A 21965-nucleotide genomic window follows, 5' to 3' on the forward strand; every position below is an offset into this window, starting at 1 on the left:
GAGCTGCATGGAGATGTGAACTTCCAAAGGTTCCTTTAGAAGAACCATGGAGGCAGAAAAGAAATAAGGGATGTAATATAAAATTTACTTTGTAATGGGAAGAAAAGTGAAATTATTTTATTTTTTAGTTTGTAAATGTTTACCACATAGTATGTAAACAGGATTTTATCCTGAGTATAATGTTTTGATTCTCTAATACTATTTCTCATATTTTTTTGTTGATAAGAAGAGGTATTTTTCTTCTACAGTTTACACATAGATCAAAATCTTGGTGTCATCTTTGTCACCTTCCTGTGACATGACTTTTTATTCTTTATCACTTTTATAAGTTTCCTTTGATTCTGTCCTCAAAGATACAATCATTTTTTCCCCTTCATACAATCCTAAACACTGTCATCAATTAAATTTTCTTAAAGCAACACCTCTCTAACCTGTCTGGCTCAAAATCTTTCAATTAATTCTCCTTGATTCCCAAATAATAAATGAAATATTTATTTTGGTATTCAAGGTCCTTCAAAATTTGGTACCAATTAATTTCAATGGTATTGTCTATACTTCCTGTATATAAAATCCATGTGCTAGGAAAATTAGAATATTTAACAGGGCAGGAAAGACCCTTCACAAGTCCATCTGTACAGTTGTACCATATGTACCCTCTATTCCAACCAGTGTAAAACCATCTAATTTTCCTCTAACACTCCCAGAGAATTCATATTTGTACTTTTTGTAAACTGTGGCTTTCTCAAATATCTCCTTGCCCTCATATGTTTGAATGCTGTCTTCTCTCAAAACCTAAATCAAGAACTCTCTGGGGAACCTGTATATACTACCCAAGCAGAGCTGGTCACTCCATCCTTCTTGCCATCCCTATATTCAGTGCATTATTATTAGTATTTTCATACAATTTTTTTTATTAAGCTATTATTGATATACGCTCTTATGAAGGTTTCACATGAAAAGCAGTGTGGTGACTCCTGCATTCACTTGTATTATCGAGTGCCCCCCCACAGCGCATTATTTTTTATAAACCTGCTCACGGCAAAGTGCCCTACTCATAGATTTACGCCTCTCTTTCTCCTTTCTGGAACTGGTAAGCTACTTGAGGGCTGAGACACTCTTGTGTTCACCTTTGTAAATCTCATCATTTTAGCAGAGTTCCCAGCACACAGTAGGCTCTCAAAAAGTTAATGCTGACTGCACGAATAATCCTTATTGCTTGAAGTGTTGTTTCTTTAATCTTTGTACCATTTTTGAAGCTACTTCCTCTTCCTAGAATGTCCTTTGACTTCCCCTCCATACGTGCTTCCAGCTGTTAATAGTAAGAAAATGGGATTTGGATTGAAGCCGTCTTTGGTCTGAGTACTACCACACGACTCCGACCTGAATTACATGCCTTCAAGACGTCCTATGCATAAGTATATCATGTTTTTAGGACTTGACGTTATAATTCTTTCTTTTCCTTGCAGCCTTCAACCACCTGGCTCATGACTCTTTCAATACAGGAATCATATTTTTAAAGTATCTTTGTAATTTTATACTTCATATATTGTTCATTCAATAACCATTACTGAATATGAATTGATGGCTTCATTTCCATCAGCTCGACATTTCACTACCTAGAGCAGTTTTGTGCCGCTGACAACATGGGGGATTGTGTTTTATCCATTGTGTGACAACCTGGGGGATCTTTGTTAGTTATGTAAGCTTTGGGACTCTCACACTTTATTTACATTTTTAAGAAAACTTGACCTTTTCTCTTACCTCAGTACCCTTCTATAAATCTATAAAAAATTTTCCCTTTTACATCTTCTCATTTTAAAATTATCTTTCATATGGAATCACATTACAAGTCTTTTCCAAGTCTAAATAAGTCATCTTTGCTGTTTTCTTCCCAGTCATATATTGAGTTATTTCTGAAAGAACATGAGCGTAAGCATGATTTTTCTTTTCTTCCAGAAAGTTTGCCTTTTTCATACCTATTATGTTTGCTTCATTGACCCATCCATTAGTATAACCTCTACATGTTTGCCAAGCAAGAAATTGATACTTATTGGTCTATATTTTTCAGCCTAACATCTTTTATTTGGATTAGATTCACATTAGCAATCTTAAGTCCTAAAATACAGTAGAAGTGGAATAGAATTTACCTTTCAGCCAATAGTTCCATGTTTTTATCTTTGTATTTCAACCTCCTTCATAGATATAATCCTGTTCAAGGAAATTATACTGATACACAAAATGGATTTTACACAAGGGTGTATTTTTTCCCACCTCCAATACATATTTAGGAATAAACAACTGCCTGATGTTTTTCTCAACAAAGACCAGGTCATGTAGTTCAATACCACTACCACCCCATCTCCTCCCTATTCCTTCTTTTCTTCTTTTTTCCTCCCTATGGTACTTATAAATGTCTGGCAAACTAAATACGTAAGACTGTTTTGTTCATTGATTGTTATATTACTATATTCTAGAACCTAGAACAGTGTGTAGCGTAAAATAGTTCTACAGTAAACATTTGTTAAATAAAGAAATTCATTTAGTTTTTTGTTACTTCAATTTGTCCCTGAGCATGTCTTTTACGTGTTGATTATTAAATGCCATTCTTGTCTTTCTCCCACTGATGAATTCAGTTTTTAATACTCATTTACATATTTCCCTGGCCTTCTTCTAGGTGGTTCTTTCCTCTTTCTCTATCCACTCTTCCATAGCTTTTTCATTATTTATGTCACTAGAAGGAAATTTTAAAAGGAACTTGAATCAGAGAAAATAAATCCATATTTTATTCATGTCTTGTGCAGAGAATGCATCTGATATGATTCAATAAATCTATAAACTAGAAAGCATTGCCTGTCTCAGAAATGAGCAGGTCCAATTTCTAGAGTTAAGTGGAGAAGAGTGGAGTGGAGTGTAAATTGGTACTCAAGCTATTCAATCACCATTGGACTTATGAACACAACAGGCATGTTTTTTTCTTAGGAATTATTGCCATACTCTTTGTAGTTATCTAGCATATGTTTGGTTCATAACATGTTTTTAATTCACTGCTGATAGTTTAGGAATAATTATTTTCAGTTCAAATGTGCCAGATAAAATGATGCAGTAATTATGGTTCTTACAGCAAAATCTATAAAATTGGGTAGATGCTTCAAAAATAATTTTTATAAATGCTTACAAATATTAAACAATTCTGACCTTTTAATATTTGAACTGTTTAAAAGGGCACCATTCAAAGTTTTGAAAAGAACTCTTTGATTCAGTACATTCAAAATATTTTACATTTAAATACCAGGATTCAATTAACTTGATTTCCTTGCAAATAACTTGAGTTATCCATGTGAGATTCAGTCAGATTACATTAAAACTTTGATAAGGATTTATGATCCCAAAGGATAGCAAAGACAAATAGTTGAAGTTAGACAAATTTACAAGCATACTCAGAGGTAACTGATCTTTAGGAGTGCAAGTATGAGACAGAGAATTCCTATTTGTTTCTCTGCCAATTTCTTGCTGTTTCTTCATTCAAGCTATAATTGCATCGCTAAAGGATCCATTGTGGCAAGTAAAAAGATGAATGGAATTTAAGTCTCTTTTTTGAGCTCTAAGAGGAAAGAAAAAGGACACAGTAAAGCTTTTATTGACCCAGGTCCAAATCCAGTGTGTCTAACTAGGAAATTGTTCATTCAGATGAAAGCCAAAAAGCATCTCAGTCTAATGTGGCTGATATGGCAAAATCAACCCTGAACACAACAGCTCTGTTTAGTAAAAGTGAGTAAAAAGAAGGAACTGCACAATTTAATAAATGAAATTAAGAATAAGAGATATGTAGCCTATGCCTCATATCCCTTTTATGATATATTTTGCTGATGAAATAAAAATGACTTTTTTCTTCATCTATTAAAATACTATGTTTCTATAACAATGGTTCTCCTATAATAATTATTTTTAACATCACAATTAATTTATTATTCCAACCTAACCTTTCTTTCCAAACACAGGATGGATTTAGTCTCCCTATTAATCATACTTTGCCCCACTTCTATAGCATAAATAATTCTTTGGCATATTTAGGGATAGGTCTTCACCTCTGTTTTGGTTTTTATTGGCTGATATTTTGCTTACTGCTAATTGAAAAAAAAAGGACAAAACATTTAAATGGACTTTTATGACTCATTCTAGGAAAAAAGGATTTTTTAAATGACTGCATGATGCTATGAAAGAAACATGCCAGAAATATATTTCTCACTAAATTCCTTGGACAATGGATAAGAATTTGTCAATGATCATCTAAATTCAACTATTAAAATTTTGTGGGCTTTAGATACATGCAGTACAACTATTTCCATTGTACATCTCTTTATTATTCATGGTTGATACAGAAGATATCAATTCAATAGTTGTCAATCAATATAAACCTTTGAAAATACCTCCATCATCTAATAATCACTTCCTCATATTATGTTTTTACTGAAATGTCATCTTACCTCATTCATGTTTTCACAGTGACATACTATGCTGTATATTCTCTAATACCAGGGAATGAGGTAATCACTGGAAATCATGCTTTTTCTGTAATAGCATGTGACATTTCATGGGAATACCTGGGAAGTATTTCAGGTTTCAGCAGAAAGAGAAAAATTTCATTTAAATATTTGTCAAATGATAAGTTTACATTTACTTAAACTGGAGGGAGTCTGTTTTACAGATGTGAATATCCTGTTGATTTCAACAAATAAGGACTTACAGCATACACTGAGGAATGCTGTACCAATAAAAAATATCACAATAACAGATTCAATTGAAATATAGGCTTACACTATAGGACATGCTTGTTCATCTATTTGACACACAAAATATAAAAGAACAGATTGCCTTATTAGTAACTTAATCTAAATGCTGTCTCTAAAAACACCAACACAACTGGACTGAATCTGGACTACTTGGAAGTGTCCATCATGTGCTCATTATGGCAGCTGAAAGAGCTGATTTGCTTGCTATTAAGTTTGTTGAAAATTCTGTGGCCAGATACAGTTGTATTGTGCAGTACTAAGCTATTTGTGTCATTGTAGAATGTAATTTTGCATTAATATGTTAGGGAATAGGAAGGGCACATATAAATTCATTTTAAAGGTCATATTAGCATTTTTACTTCAACGTAAGTGTGTACTATTTGGTCTTTTCCCACTTCATCCTTATGCTATAGTTATGAATTTCTGTATAACTTTCACACATCAAGCCATCTTTTTTCTTTTCTGCTTTTGCTCCTCTGTTTGGAACACCCCTCTGTATATTCTCCTGGGTAATTCCTCCTCAGTTCAGATGTTATTTTACCTAGAAATGTTAAGACTCTATACTTGAGCCTGGACTAAGAGCACCGATAACAGTATTTCCATTGTTGCATGTACCATATTATTTATACATAATAGTTGTGTTATATATAAAATATTTATATATTTACAGAATGTTTATATTATAAATACATTATTTGTTATTTATATATTTATATAACATGGTACAGGCAACAGTGGAAATAAGCTGTTATCAGTGCACTTAGTCCAGGCTCAAGGCTTCCTGGGTAAAACAACATCTGAACTCAGGAGGAATTACCCAGAAGACTATATATATTATATAGATATGTATATATTTAAATTTTATTTCTTTTAAAATATAATTATATATATTTAATGTGTCCAGTGCAATGATTTGGTATATATAACATTGTGGGATGATTGACAAGGTCAAGATGATTAATACATCCATCATATTTAAATGACTCACCAGTGTTTAAATTTCATCCATCGACTCCTTGAAGACTGTGACCATTTTAATCAACTTTGTACTTTAGTGCTTATAATAAGGCCCATCCATACCAGATTCTCAGGAACTATTTTTTGTTATCTTGTTTCATTTTTGTTCATTAGTTTTAACATCTTTATTATAAAATGAATCCCAAATACATAAAACCATACAAAATGATTGTGTAGCTTATTGAACACACTTGTAATCATCACCCAGGTAAAAAGTTAGAATAATGCCAGCCACCCCAGAAGTCCCTCCATTTTCCCCTTCCCAATCACAACCCCTTACTCTCTCCAAAACTAACAATTATAAGATCATGTTAGCCCATCGGCTGCCTTTTTGTAAACTAGAAACAAGTTATACCCTCTTAATGGGCACACATGTATGGACATATATCTTGGTAAGTAAATCATTCCTTAGAGTGATTTAGAAAAGACACCTCTTCCTATAGTTACACGCAGTCCCTCACCTGGCACAAAACTTGGTGTGAAGCATCAGGCTAGATTTCTGTCCCTGATGTCTCTTAATCTAGTCCTCTTATACCAACCACACACCACCACATACAGTGGTCCTGGCGATTACTTCCAATGAAGATATTGCAAATAGTTTGTGCTTCAATGTTATATTTTCTGTGATAGACCCAATGATAACATATGAAATATGGAAAGGAAAACTGAAACCTCTTAGGTGAGATCAAGCATAACATAACAAGCTCCGTGGAAATAGAAATACATATGAGCAAGAGGAATTCATGGGTGTCCTGCAGTACCAGCATCCCATGGCACTTAGGAAGTTGCTCCCGCAGGGTCATATGAGGTAAGTGTTCTGTGTGAGATGGTGGATGTGAGCCAAATGCACAGCAGGAATACAGGGGTTTGAATGGCACCGCTCTCACCTCCCACATGTGCAAGAAACCTGAAAAAATCTTTTTCTAGTTGCTTTCTGTGTCTATAGGTTACAGGAAGTGGTGAGCCTGGGGACATGAGAGGAAATAAGATTGCCAGTAGGATCTGAAACTTATTTGCCTTCAGCTCAGTGACTCAGTATCTGCAACACCTATAATGTCACTGCATTGCAGGAAAGACCACACTCCCATTTCATGATCTCATTCTAGACTGGAGATCTAAGGATGAATTTCTGTGAACATGGCAGGAGTCTACTTGCAGCCCCTTCTGCTTTCCTCCAGATAGGGTGTAGAGCAGGCTCACAGCTTATGACTATTTACTATTTTACAGGTTTATTTTGGTGACAATTGGAAAATTCTGAGTGTGGATGTTATATTAAGGATGATAATGGCATTATATTTATATAGGATAATGTTCTAGTTCTTAGGAGATACATATTGAAGTACTTGGTGTTAAGGAAGTAATGATGTCTGCCACTTCCATATAACAAAGGAGAAAAAATTATCTTTATCCACGTATCATCTATCATCTGTGGAGAGATGAGGAAATACGGTGAAATACTAACATTTGATAAAGACGGATGAAGGGATGTGGATGTTTAATCTATGTAGATTTGTTTTCCAAAAGAGATAATTTCCAAAATAGAGTCAATAAAACACACACAAAATAGGACCTCTGAGGTCTCCTGACACACTTCTTTTTGTTCCCGTTTTTTGGCCACAGCCCTACATTCTAAGATAATCAGGATTCAGGCCTCAGCCAGTACAGTAACTTTCTTTCCCTCTTGTCTCAGTGACATGGTAAGCAAGCCCCAAATAACCAGCTGGCAGTTGCAATTACAGTTCAATGTAATGGCCATTATAACCCCTGGCACAAGTATTCTTCTTGGCATCTTCTTCACCAATGGAAGACAAAGTTCACTTTATGAAAGGAACACTTGGGTTTATGGTATAGAAACCCTTGGAGCAATGACTTCTGATCGTAGGAAGAATAATACCATTTATTCAGTGCTGACTTAAAGCAAATATCATGTCTTAAAGCACCAAGCCCTCAAGATGGTACCACCCAGACTCTACCATGACCAGGTATTCAACAGACCACCAAACATTTTCTCAGGCTAGCTACTGGGTGAATAAACTCTGAATGAGAAATTTATTACCTCACTGCTTTTGGTGGCTAATTAGATTCTGTATCACTAAACCACAGAGACCATGACAAGCATTCTGCAAATTCATGGACGACAGTGTTAGTGGAAGCACTGCAGGTATAAGAATCAAACACATATCCTGAGTGTCTGTTTAGTGAGGAAAAGTACTGACTTTTCCATGATGGAAGATGTCCAGTGAAATAAAACTGCCACCAAGTGCCCTGCAGGAAACTGGGGCTTGGTGTTGGTCTCTGCTATTTGTCTGGTTGAACAATCAACACTGGTGGTAGCCAGATCTTCTTTTTGAGAGGAAATCAGTATTTGTATACCCATGAATTATCTTGATCTGTGCTTCCATGGCTACTTTGTATATAACCAGGCTAGTTGGGGAAAAAGGCACATTGACATTCGCAGCAAAGAGTATTTTCCCATCTGGTTTACAAGAGCCTCCTCTGGAGTGGATGCCCTTTGGTGAACATTTCATAAGACACAAATACCCTCACACTTTGTGCCCATCCCAAGATTCTATCCACACACTATTTTATAGAATTCTATGGCACCAATCCCGTGATCTTATTCCTTCCATGTCCCTGGATATCAGAAACAAAAGTTAGCCATTCTCCCAGAATTGGTGTAATTGATGTAGATCCATCTCTGGACAGCATTATTTCCAGACTGAGAAACCAGTCTTACATCATCATTTCTGCTCTCTGGGAGTACTTCCCTTCACAACTCTCATCAAAGGCTGCTACTGAGGGACTGCAAAGCTGCAGCTGCCTGTCTCTGGTTAGTACCAGCAACTGAACCTGAAGAATGAGGACATGTTGTAAGGCCGTGGGTAACGACTGTGGGAGGTGTCAAGGCAGCAGGAGTGGGTGCCTTGTGAACCTGTAACACCTGCGATACAATATGCCTGTGCCTTAACGACCTGCTTGAGTCCCAGATTGTCTACACTAGTTCTTCTGGATAATAGAGTGTTGTTGTGAGTATTCTAATTTATGGGTTGGTAGATCAAGTAACAGCTAGTTCAAATAGGCATTTTAGTTTGCATGATTATTTAGTATACCATTGTCAGCCGCTGTTCCTTTGTCAGGCACAGAAGCATTCCAGAAGTTGATGAAGAAGGCTTTGAACACCATAGCTTTTCCTGGGCCATGAAGTCCTGAGTGAAGGGGAAATCCGCTCAACACTGAAACTGCTGCAAAGTGTTTTTCTTGTTAACTAACACTCTTCAGAATGGAAGCTTTGATAATTAGGTGAAAAATTCCACTCAAATGTAGTACATCTACCTCCAGAATTCAGAGGTCCACCAAGACCTTCCTAAAAGTTGAGAGTGCTACAGAATCAAAAAAAAAAAGTATAACAATTTATCTTTTTTTTTTTACTGTAGTAAAACTCATGTAAATGAAATTTGTAATGTTAACTATGTTAAGGTGTACAATTCAGTGGCATTTAGTGCATTCACATGTTGTGCAACCATCACCACTATCTAATTCCAGAACATTTCTACCACCTCAGAAGGAAACTGCATATTCATTAGGCAATCCCTTCCCTTATCCTCCTCCCCTAAGTCCCTGAAAACCACTAATCTGCTTTCTGTCTTGATGGATTTGCATTTAGTGATTCATATGGGATCATACCATACATGACCTTTGTGTCTGGCTTCTTTCATTTAACATACAGTTTTTAAGGTTCATCCATCTCACAGCATATATTGACACTTCTTTCCTTTTTATGGCTGAATAATATTCCATTGTATGGCTCTACTGTTTATTTTTTTAATCCATACATCAGTTAATGGATATCTGAATTGTTTTCATCTTTTGACTATTGTGAATATTGCTGTTATAAACATTTGTACATAAATTTTTGTTTGAAATCTTGTTCTCATACATCTAGGAGTGGAATTACTGGGTCAGGGGGTAATACGATGTTTACCTTTTGAAGAACTACTTAACTATTTTGTAGCAACTGCATCATGTTATTAGAACTCAACCAGTAGTTTATAAGGGTCCCAACCTCTGTATATCCTCACCAAGATTTCCTTTTCTCAGTTTTCAAAAACAAATTACACTTATCCCAATGGATATGAAATAATATCTTATTGTGGTTTAGATTTGCGTATATGTTTATAATTGCTAAATCTTAAGAGATTTATCCTTTTGTCAATATATAATGTCTTTTTGTCTCTCTTGTAATGGTTTTTGGCTTAAAGTCTAATTTTCTTAGTGTCTATTAGTATAGTCAGCTCACTTTTGGTTACTGTTTGCGCAGAGCAGTTTTTCTTTCATTCTTAACTTGTTTGTGTCACTGGGTCTGAAGTGAGACACTAGTTGGTATTTTATAGTTGGATCATTTAAAAAATTCTTCTAATCTCTGACTTTTAATTGGAGAGTTTAGTCTATATACATTTAAAATAGTTACAAATAAGGACGGACTTCGGCCATTTTACTACTTGTTTTCTGTAGGTTTTACACTTCTTGTCTCTTGTTTCTTCCACTTCTACCTACTTTTGTATTTACTTGATTTATTTGATAGTGAACAATTTCGATTCCCATCTTTCCTTTTGTATACTTTTCTTAAACTTATTTTCTTAGTAGTTATCCTGGATATAAAAATAAATAACCTAAATTTATGACAATCAGAAGAGAATTGATATCAGCTTAATTTCAACGGTATACAAAACTCTACTTCTATACAACTATGTACTCCTTTTTTGCCATTAGTTACATGTTATACATACATTCTTTGCCCAATTATGCATATTTATAATTATTTTCATGTATTTATGCTTCAAACTATGTAGGGAAAAAGTGAATGCACAAAGCAATAAAGAATAATAACCCATTTATATGTGCCTACATATTTGTCTTAATTCATAATCTTTGTTCCTTCATATGACTGACTTACTGTCTCATTTCGACCTTAAGGATTCTCTTTAGTGTTATTTCTAGGGAAGATATACTGGTAACACACTCCCTCAGCTTTTGTTTATCTAGGGATGTCTGAATTTCACCTTCATTTTTAAGGACAATTTTGCCAGACATAGAATTCTTGGTTGATAGATTTTTATTTCAGCGCTTTAAATAGATCATCCCATTGTCTTTTGGTCTCCATGGTTTCCAATGAAAAACTGGCTGTTAATCTATTGAAGATCCCTTGTACATGATGAATTGCTTCCCTCTGGCTGCTCTTCAGAATTCTTTCTTTGTCTTTGCACAGTTTGACTATACTGTGTCTTGGTGGGGATACCTGGGTTTATACTACTTGGAACTTGAGTTCTGTGGGTGTGTAGATTCATATCTTTTACCTGATTTGAAATATTTTCAGACATTAATGTTTCAGACAATATTTATTCAGATATTCTTCCTCTCGTTTTCTCTCTCTTCTTCCTCTCAGACTCTCAGCAAATATATATTGGTCTGCTTTATGAGTATCACTTTCAGGTAGAAACTTCTTAGATCTAAAGCACAGGGCAAAAAGGAGAACTTCACAGAGGAATGAGTCAAAGTGTATGGAGAACGAAGGGCAAAGGAGCTTATCCATGGAGCTGAACTGGCCTTTTCCAGGAACATTCTCCCTCTGCTGGGTAGACTGATCTTAAAATGTTTACCTAGTATATTTCAGAATTTTACATACCTCAAACTGCTATTATCTGTCCTTTTTAGCAAGAAGGTTGTTTTTGAAGTCATCTGATTTCTCTTTTGCCATTTTATTTTGGGTGTGTATGGGCAAAATAACATGGCTTTGTAGTTCATAGGTTTCAACTCCAGAGAAGCCATTCTGAATGTCATGTGGACAGTTATGAATCATTTCCTAACAGAATGACCACCATGCATCATCCAGAGCTTTTCAAATTTGATGATGTGACTGAATGGGACTTGTATGCTACCTCCATTGACTGTATTTTGAATGCAAAAAGGAAAGTGCTCCAAATACTGGTGACCAGATGGTTAGATTGTGGTATTCATTGGAGCTACTCACAATTATATTCCAGCTCTCTTCTTGAGAGTATTTGTTAGGATTGGGCTTCCCTTTCTATGTAAGTGAAAATATATGTATCTTTTAGGAGCCACTGCCTTGTGCAATATCATTTCATTCCTCTACCACAGTGATTATGAAAGCAAGTATTGAGGTGGAGCCCCTATCAGACTGATCTCTAATGATATGCATTGAGTATTTAGCATAAGCAACCAATAAACTTTTGTAACATTAATATCACTGGGGGTCGATTTTTTTATTGAATTGTAAACTATTTATGCTGGCATTGCTACTACTTAAAAGTGAAATCTAGCCTCAGAGGGACTCATACAGATAAAGCTCTCAGAAACAGAGAAGGTATGGTAAAGGAGCTGATGGTGAGCACCTACCCATTAAGAATCAAGACTGAATATTGGTTGGGATTATGGATTAAAAACAGAAAAATAAGTATTTGAAACCTTGATTATATTAAAGTAAGAACATAACTAGCAAATTTCACGAGATAAAGGAATAGTAAAAAGTATTAATATCAATATTGTGTAACAAGAAGTAAAATAATTGCATATAAATTAAAATGCAGTTAAAATGACTAACTTCATAATATTTAAGGGCGTATCTCTTGTGCTGAAAGAACATTTAAAGTTTGGAAATTTCTTTTTTCTAAATTCAATTCCTCTTTCTTCTGTTAATTTAAATACAATATAATTTAAATGAAATAAAATGAAAAATTTTAGTATAATGATGAATATACTATATTTTAGGTTTTATAAAACCATATCTATCCACCAAGCAGTGGTTCTATAGCATCTTACAACACTGATGGACAGTGACTATAATGGGGTATGTGGTGGGGACTTGATAATGGGGGGAATCTAGTAACCATAATGTTGCTCATGTAAGTGTATATTAATGATACCAAAATTAAAAAAAAAATCATGTCCATCCATCTATCCACCCATCCATCTACCTACCCATCTATGTGTGTGCTATCCATTCATCTATCCTTCTACTTGTAAATTCTTCTTTTTTATACATAGTAGTGTGGATATATAGGCCTGAAATATTGTTCATAGTAGGCAATTACAGTAATTTATAGATGATAGCATTTGTAGTGATTATTTTCCCACATTTTTTGTACTTCTCTATATGCCTTTGTTTCTGTCATTTCTTTCAAAACCATGAACTTCTAAATCTTTAAAAAATAGACAAATTTCTTGGCTTCAAGTTATTTAATTTTAAGTTACCTAAGCTCCTGTTATGTTTCAGTTCCCGTCAAAATTCTTTTTTTTTCCTTAAATAATTTCAACACACTGGGGGAAAAAAGACTTTGAAGGTAAATAATAAGATCTGTTGGATAGGGTTCAAACCACTGTTTTAACTGTTTGAATAGAATAAATGGAAATAATCTAAGAAGAATTGAGAGGAGTGGATGGAAGCACATATTTGCTTAAAGCTACAAAGTAACTCAGCCCTTGAAAATAACTATTCTCTAAGGCTTTATGTTCTCTTCACTTCACACCTAATCAATGAATACATTCATATTTTGAATCACTGGATTTGGAAAATTGAATTATTACTAGTCTGGTGACCAAATTGCTCTAACCATCTGCTTGTATATTGTCATTATTATTTTAGCCTAGTTTTATGGTAAAAGACATTATAAATCACTTTCATTAAATACAGGCAGTGATTGCATACAACCTTTTAGAAGAAAGTGAATGCATGAACCATATTTGTTCTGTATTAACATTAAAACAAAATATGAAAAGCATTAATAATTAAGTTGAAATTGAAAGAGATTTTCAGAACTGGTGGTGTTTAACAATGTCTCCAAGTAGCCTAGTTGAATTTGAATCCAGAGAGGTTTCTGTCTTAATGGCTAGCAAAGCATTGATGATGTTCTGACGTTTACTTATGTTTTTACTCTGAGTGATTTTAATGCTTTAAGTATACTGTCAAACTTCTTTATTCACTGAGCATCTTTTTTATTATAAATTGTTTATCCTTCAAATCATAGAACAACAATTGTGGTTATTATCTAAAAAATCACAGTTTGATTTCTAAGTTATTTGTTTGGGCCATTAAGAATATCCATATGACTGAAATAAAGAAGACATGGTAATGTCCTATAGGAACCCCATTATTTGTCTGCTGTATTTTTATTAAAATAGAATGAAAAGCAGCCTAGTTGTACAGCCAGTCTTTCTACTTTCTTATTACTATGAACTGAACAAACATGTTATTTAAAAAAATATTTATACACATGGTAAATATTATTTGAATATCTCCTATTTATGCAAGATACCCTGGAGGTGCCAGAGATAGGTGGTTTCTTTTCTCAAACATTTGCCATCTAACAATGCTGTCCCACAAAAATAATACAAACATGCTTGCTACAATCTTCCATCGTGTTCTACAACTGCTTTCACAGCATTTACTCACTTGTCATCATGTGCTTATTTTAAATAATTTGTTAAATGTCCACCTTTACTTCTGAGCCTTAAACTCCATGTGGGTGGGAGCAATTTTTTTTGTTAGTGATTGTATCTTCATGCCTAACCCAGTCATAGTTATATCACTGACATGCTAACTATATATTATTGACAAACTTATATAGGTTGTGGGAATTGTTACAGGAGAGGTACAATCTGAAGGGAGGCTATTAATGAGGCATAAGTTGTGAGTTAAGAAAAATGGTTCAGATTAAATGCATTGAAGGTGGAATGAGAGAAGGGGTAGACCAAAAAAAGAGTAGTATGTTCAATGTTTTGAAGCAATTGAGGAGGAATGAATATTTACAAAATGGTAGAATACTCAGGTTTAGTAGAATACAAGTTAGATGTCAGGAAATCATGCAGGGAGAGCATTGAACCCTGGAAAGGACACCTGAGTGACATTTCTAGAATCCGATGAGCAACACTAAGGAATTTAAAGTTTTTATTTTTAATGAAATTTTGAGGAATTTTAGGTAGGTTTACGTAGCTTAGATTAAGGGACTAAAATAAATAACATTGCAGTTGCATATCCATAATCTTAATTTTCTAAGAGGTTTTTTAAGAGAAGAGCTTTTTTAAGGGTAGAAACTATATTTTAACTTTTTAATTACAGTAAACTGGCATAGTCACTAATGTACTTTAAGTGTTGGGCACATATTTTTTATTAGAAAGTCATTTGAATTTGTTAAGTGAAACAATATTCTAAAAGCTGGGAAGTGATTCCTGCTTTAGACAAGAACTTTTTTTGCATATTTATTTTGCTTTGCAGATACAAGGTATATACAGCTAAGAAGACATAGAAGTTAAAAGATAGATAGATAAGTAAAAACAAATATGCACATGTAAAGACTTAAACACACACCAGTCAATACACACACCTAATCGCACAGACTCACAATATATAAGTATACACAGAGATGTACTCACACAAGTGCACATGTCCACACAAGATCATATACATTTACACAACCACAACACACACACACAAAAGACAACCACACACATCCACATACATTTGTGAGAGACAACAGATAGACTATTAAGATTATGTTACAGAAAACACAAAGTTAATGGAATTTTCAGGGAAAATGGCATCAGCAAGGCAAAAAAAGAACAGATGGAGAGGATTTGAAAGAACAAATTAAAAAATAGAGTTAACTCTCTGTGAAGAATAGGGGGACCCTAAGTAGATTATCACATTGCAGGCAGATTTCCCAAACTCACATTGCACATGGCTAAATCCTTACTTACACATCACATATTATCTATGTTAGAATCTCAGTCCATGGATGTGTGGCATATCATATATATACCAAATTTGACAATGTTAAAAATTTTTCTTTTCCTTTACAGAATTCAAATACTTGTAAAATTTTAATCTATAGAAAAAGGTGTTTCCTTGTAATGTGTTGGGGCCACACTTTCTAAGTTTTAACTGCTTTTGTCCATTCTGGGCCTCAGAATGCGTGATTTGTGATAGTTGAAGGGACTCATCTGATCTCGTTAGCCATCTGTCATAACATCAGGAAGGGTTATTTAGAATTAAAACTCATGCATACACTAAAAAGACTAACTGAGAGTGATAAAATCAACATTTTAAAAAACATTGTTAATTTAAATATACATGTATACAGCCAATTCTATAGTGATGCATAATATAAAGCTTTTGTGCACTTTTCCTAAGAAGAGTGAAATCCTTTTCCCTGTTTCGGTAGAATCTGGTCAGGTTGGGATGCTGGAGAGAATAGTGGAGTCAGCTGACTAGACTCTGATGTGCAAGGGACGTTTGATGGTGACAGTGTCTTAGTTTTTCTTCATTTGAGGGCATTTTGATTTTTCACTAGAGCCCTGCAAAATATTTCACTGGAGATAAAATACTGGGCTGACAGTTCATTTCTTTTAGCTCCGTAAAATGTGTCACTTCCTCTGACCTCCATGGCTTCTGAGAAGAATTCCACAGTAATTCAAGCTATTTTTCACCTGTAGATAACATGATTTTTTCAATGCTCTCAAGATTTTTCTCTGCCTTTATTTTTAGACGTTTGAATATTATATGCATTGGTATGGGTTTCTTTGGGCTTATCATGTTTGTGATTCATTCAGCTTTGTAATATATATGGATTTTGGGGGGCCAGATTTGGAAATCTTTCTGCAATATTTCTTTGAGTATTTTTCCAGCCACTTCCTCTTCATCCTCTTCTTCTGGGATTCCAATGACACAAATGCTAGATCCTTCATTATAGTTCCACAGGTTCTTATGGCTTTTTCTTCCTTTTTTTAGTTTAGTTTCTCTCCATTGTTCAGGTTTGCTCATTTCTATTTTCTACTTTCAAATTCACTGATTATTTCATCTTCCCTCTTCATTTGTTGTCGAGCCCACCCACTGAGTTTTTGTTTCTTTAAATCATGTTTTTCTGTTTGAAAGTTTCCATTTGGTACTCTTTATATCTTCTATTTCTTTAATGAGTTTTTCTATTTTTAATGGTTTAAACATGTTCATGATTATTTGTTGAAGTAATTTGATGGCTGCTTTAGAGTCTTGGTCAGGTAATTTAACACCTCTGTTCTTCCAGTGCTTTCCTCTGTTGAATGTGGTCCTTTTCCTTCAGTTTGAGATCTTCCTGTCTTCTTATAACAAGTGACTTTTGATTGAAACTTGGAAATTTCTGGTACTATATTATAAAGCTCTGGATTTTACTTGACTCTGTTTTAGCTGACTTCTTTAGACATTTTTCTGGTAGGGACAGAAGGAGAGGAGGAATCAGTGCTGTCTCTTTCCTATCAGATGAGGGTAGAAATCTAAGGTATTCCTGCACTGACACCATGGAGTCGGGGGCCTCATTACCTATCAGAGCGAGTGAAAGGCCCAGTTCTCCATCGCGTCTTCTGACAGCACCCAGCACATAGAGGGAGGGACATCTCATTATTACCAGATGGAGTGGATATCTAAGCTCTCCATTCTGCCTTTGTGTGGCACATGGGGATTAGGCCACTGTTTTTCCTATGGCATTTGGCTTGAATAGGGCAGGTAGTATGTCTACAAGTATCTACCTCACTAGTCTGCCCATCCTGATTTTTTGCTTAGGGAAGCAGGCTTTTTTTTTTTTTGGTCTGGGTCTGTTCATATTTCTGGGTTGTTAGTTTCTTCAGCTCCAAGTCTGGGATATCTGAAGCAAAAAGACAACCCAGGGAACGCATCATCATGTTGATCACTGGGTCCCAATGTTCCAAGCTCTCCTGCCTTCTCTCCATTTCTCAATCTTCCTATGTTTGTTTTATATAATAATGTTAGGGCATTAAGTTGTATGTAGTGGAATTGGCAAAAGTTTGTCTACTCTATCTTCCCAGATAATGGATTTTGAGGGAATGAGTTGAGATCGATGCATGGAAAATCAGAAGGCTAGAAAGTCACTTGATATTGATTTTCTTCTAGTCAATTTAAACTCTGCAGAGGTTGGTAATCATTCACATTCACTTGTATTAAGAATGATTAAAAAACAGATTGACAGACATAGATTAGATCATGCTAATAGTTATCTGATCAGTTTCTTGAGAAGCAATTTCATGAGTAGTCATGAATAGTCTTTCTTGGAGACATTCTATAAAACAGAACAGGTTTACACTGGATTCAGTTGAAAGACTGAATTGTAACTTGAGGGAATTTTATGAGCTACCTTTCAACTCTTTATTTATATAGATATAATATGACTTCTAATATATTATAATGTTAAATAGGCATTTTGTTGTTTTAAAATGTTTTCTACGTAGCTAACATTTCCTTTCAAAGTAATAGTTTTAAAAGCAATTTTTAGCTCATTTTATTTCCTTACATTTCTTTCAGAGGGTAAATCATTCCAGCCCTAGAATAGAAACGTTAAATCTCCTGAGACTTTTCCAATGAACAGCTAAAGGGATAATTGCTTGGCTATATGGGTTTCAATGTAACTTTCAACAAAATCATAGATATCCAAATGTAGATCCTGGCAATTTGAGATATCATATCAATATGAGAAATTCCCAAGGGGCCTCTGGAACTCACATGGGATTACTAGGTTACAGCAGTAAACAGAGTAGGCATAGTTTTTCAATAGTGAAAACAAAGTACGGCCTATGTAACATATTTTGCACAATAAGTAATACAACCATAATACAAAACAGTTGACCAATATTGTTTAACTATTTAAATGTGCCATATGTGATCAAATATAGTCAAATGGCAATTTAATTATTTCCATGAAAATCCAGATAAATTCCAACATTTTAAAAGCATATGACCTACTGGCTATACATATATTGGGGTGAACTTTTTGGTTTATTATATATGATTGATTATGGGAAGTAAATGAAATTCAAATATTCTAGGAAAGAATAATTGCCCTTTTAATGTGAAAAAAGCAGTCATCTAAAAAAATATTTCCAAGAAAGATATTCTGCCATGTGGAGCTGAATATTTGTACTGTGTAACTCAGTTGTTGAGAATATGAGACTCGTGGGCCAGATGCAGCCTGTGGTGCCCCATGAGCTGCTTCTTTTGGCCATAGTTAAGGGTCACACCCCCGAGACTGTCCCTTGGATAATGCAGCTTGTGAAAACCAGATGAAAAAATATATTTGAAAAAACAAGAAAATCTAAAATACTTATCCTGATATTGGATTAGTAATATTAATTTTCATTACTATAGAGAAAATATAAACACTTAGGTGAAGTACTTGAGACATGTGTAAGTGATAAACACAATAGCAAAATTAATAAGGTCCCTGATCTTGAGGTCTTTTGGGTGTCTGTGCCAAAGACATATCCACTTGTGTGGGATACTGTTGGCTTAAATCAATGCCCAAAATTGTAGTAGTATCTTCCAGAAAACCTTCTTCTAGTACCAACTTATGTATATTTTCACTTTACTTAGTCAGCTTGGCCTTAACAATGTATATTGTTAAGTGAGCAAAGTCAGTGTGAGAAGCCATATACTGTATAATTCCAACACTATGACCTTCTGGATAAGGCAATACTTTAGAGAACAGTAAATAGATCAATGACTGGCTGAAGTTCAGGTGGAATGGAAAGAGGGATGAATAGCTGAAGCCTAAGGATCATTTAATGGTAGATACATGACCTTATGCATTCATCAAAACACCTAGAACTGTACTCACAAAGAATAAGACCAATTTAAACTATGGATTTTGGTCAATAATAATGTGTCAATGTTGGTTCATCAGTTTTAACAAATGTGCCACCCCTGAGCAAGATGTCAATATAAAGGAAACAGTGTTCAGAGGAGAGGAGATATATAGGAACTCTCTGTATTATCTGCTCAGGTTTTTTGTACACCTAAAACTATTATGAAAAGCAAATTCTATTAACGTAATAAGGCAAACACTGAATTAAATGAAATCGTAGCATGCAGTATGTAATAGGCAGACTTTTTATTAACTTTCCTGCTTTGAGACCCTGACCACTCCTCCTTCACAACTTAATCTGCTTGGTCTGTTAGTATCAACACGTGAAAGTCCTTCCCACCCCTAACCCCATGCACACAACCTCATGCCCACTAAGGTGAAAAGGCTGAAAGCTCTGACTTTTCTTCAAGCAGAGTTTAAAACCAATCTCTTGATTTTCTATCTTAATGTTCTACCTTCTGTAGACCTTGAACCTGAGTCTATCTGTAATTCTATCAAAATTTGCTTATTGGTCTTCAGTATCCAACCTGTCCAGCCTGATTGAACCTTTTCTATTCTGTTAATTCACTTACTATTGTATTTGTTTTCTATCTTCAAAAATTTGTTGTAGTATCTTATGCGCCATTGCCCCTTCTTTTTGGCCTTGCTAGTTTAATCACTCGTAAGTTGCTTTACCCTCATTTTAGTGTTGCTTCAGGAGTAAGAAGGAATAAGCACATATAGCCAAACAACATTTAAGTAAAAATATACGTGGCTTTCTGATTCTCTCACTGCTCTTTTTTGTGTGATCCCCATCTTTTTTCTTTCTCTGGACACACCATTCTTGTAAGTAAAGTTAAACATCAACTTTGTCAATACTTTGCATAAGAAAATGAACTACTAGAAACTGAATAATGACTGTATTTGGCTACGAATGAATTCACTTGAAACATGAGAGTACTGGAAGTAATTTTTTAACTAATGGCAATGAAATATTGTGATACTGAGGGACCTACATACATGCTGAAGGATACTGAGGATAATAAGAACTATGGCTCAAAGCCAACACAGAGCAATTCACATTTCAAATAATGAAATCATGATTTTTCATTGCTTTTTTTTTTCTTTTTCCTTCTCTAAGCTTTTGCATTCTGATTGTAGCAAAGACATCTGTCTTTCCCTGGATAGCAAGAACTTTGGTTGCTATGGCAACATGTTGACTGGGGAACTTAAAATAAAGGTGGCTCATTTCCAAGTCACTTTTTTTTTTCTTTTTCTTCACAAAAACAGCATACATTGGCAAGAAAGCTGTACTGGAATCTTTATAATCAATAAACCTGTTGTTTGATGAAGGATAATATCCCCAAACTTGCATGTTAAGCAGGTAAGGAAGTGCACATTTGGCTTTTGTATACTTTTAAACTCTGAAACACTGCACTACCTCATTAAAAAAATGTTCTTCCTCCCTCTGTCTCTCCCTCCCTTTCTTCCTCCTTCCTTTCTACCTACCTTCTTTGTTTCCTTCCTTCCTTCCTCTTGCTTGCTATATATTTTTAATTGGGATGGTAGGGACCTGGGTGTGTGCAGGAGGAGGAGGGACAAGGCAGTGAAAGAAACTCTTCAAAGGCCATGACTAAAGCAGAGCCTGGTTGCTAGGGCTTGAAAGGATTGTTATTTGTAGCTAACACAAAGTTATTCCAAAATGCACTCAGCCTTAGAAGCAAACAAGCTCTAAATTTTTAAGAGAGGCATGGATTGAAACTCCTAATGTATGAAAATAATCTGTTGACACTTTGGGATGCACATATATTTGTGCATTAAATTTCATGAAATGGTGGGTGGGTGTGGGGGTAGGTTGAAAAATTTCCTTAAATTGAGGATATGTATCTTTAAACCCTCATATATTTGGAAACATTTTTAATTTTTACAGTGTTTTTTTCTAAAATTTCATTTTCTTTTGGGTCCTGTTGTTAAGCTGGCTTCATTAACAACAAACCTGCATGACAGAAAAACAGATGTGTGATTCTACTCTAGTTTTATTTATTTGATTTTCTTCCAAACCTAGAGGCTTATAGTTTGTTTCTTTTCCATTTGTTTCACAAAGTTAAGTAAATGATATTTGAGGGGTGAATCATAAGTATGAATTTATTTTAATATGAATTATTTAAATTAATTAAATACATACCTCAAATATTGTTGCTGGATCAGGCAGGGGTAATTTACACAGAAGTAGTAATTTTAGCATCACAATAAATTCAGTAAGCAAAGGAAATAAAAGTGATATTAATACACAGACACTACAATGCAATCCTGGGTGGTGGGGAGTAGAGAAATGCTTTCATTGGTCCCTGTAAGAGAGTTAAATATGCTATATTTTGGTGAATTAAAACAGAATTGGAATAGTCAGAATGGTAGTCATAATGTTCATCAAGGAATAAAGCCAATAAATTAATGTTACTAAAAATAGATCCTGGATTCTTTC

This window comes from Manis pentadactyla, chromosome 17 (genome assembly GCF_030020395.1).
Source record: "Manis pentadactyla isolate mManPen7 chromosome 17, mManPen7.hap1, whole genome shotgun sequence".
Taxonomy (NCBI): Eukaryota; Metazoa; Chordata; class Mammalia; order Pholidota; family Manidae; genus Manis; species Manis pentadactyla.